Genomic DNA, 696 nt, shown 5'->3' with positions numbered 1-696 from the left:
TACTACCACATTTAAATTTCTAGAAATGTAATAATTTATGTCACTACCTTTGTATCTATTAGGGGCATTAGTATCATTAGTATTAATACATATATAGTATTACCATATTCATTTGTTAATTTTTTAAATACTTTCTCTCGTATCATAAATATCTATAGAATTAACATATACGTTTAATCTCTCTCTCTCTCTCTCTCTCTCTCTCTCTCTCTCTCTCTGTCATGGTGAAGTGTGGATTACGTTTGGCACCGTGTTGATCTGCGGGGCACAGCTGATAGGAGGCGAGGAGAGAGTGAGGGGGAGAGGTGGATGGAGGGTGGACGGAGAGTGAATGGTGGTGGGAGGGGTGGTTGGAGGGTGGGGCGTGGAGAGTAGGCGTACCAGCTGTTGTTTTTATAGTTATTGTTATTGTTATATATTAAAGTGAGCAAATAGTTGACCCTCCATACACACACACACTCTCTCTCTCTCTCTCTCTCTCTCTCTCTCTCTTTCTCTCTCTCTCTCTCTCTCTCTCTCTCTCAGTTTTTCATATAATATTCACCTTCCCTCCACCCTCTCACCTCCCCTCTCTCCCTCGCCCTCTCTCTCCCCAGCTCCGCCTCCATATTTTCCCTCCTCAGCAAGCACATGAAACAGGACGAGGCACAATTCACTAAAGAGTTCCAGGAAAATATGACTACGATTATCCTCTTT

This window comes from Scylla paramamosain, chromosome 9 (genome assembly GCF_035594125.1).
Source record: "Scylla paramamosain isolate STU-SP2022 chromosome 9, ASM3559412v1, whole genome shotgun sequence".
Lineage (NCBI taxonomy): Eukaryota > Metazoa > Arthropoda > Malacostraca > Decapoda > Portunidae > Scylla > Scylla paramamosain.
The sequence above is the reverse complement of the archived record's forward strand: the minus strand, read 5'-3'. Positions refer to the sequence as shown.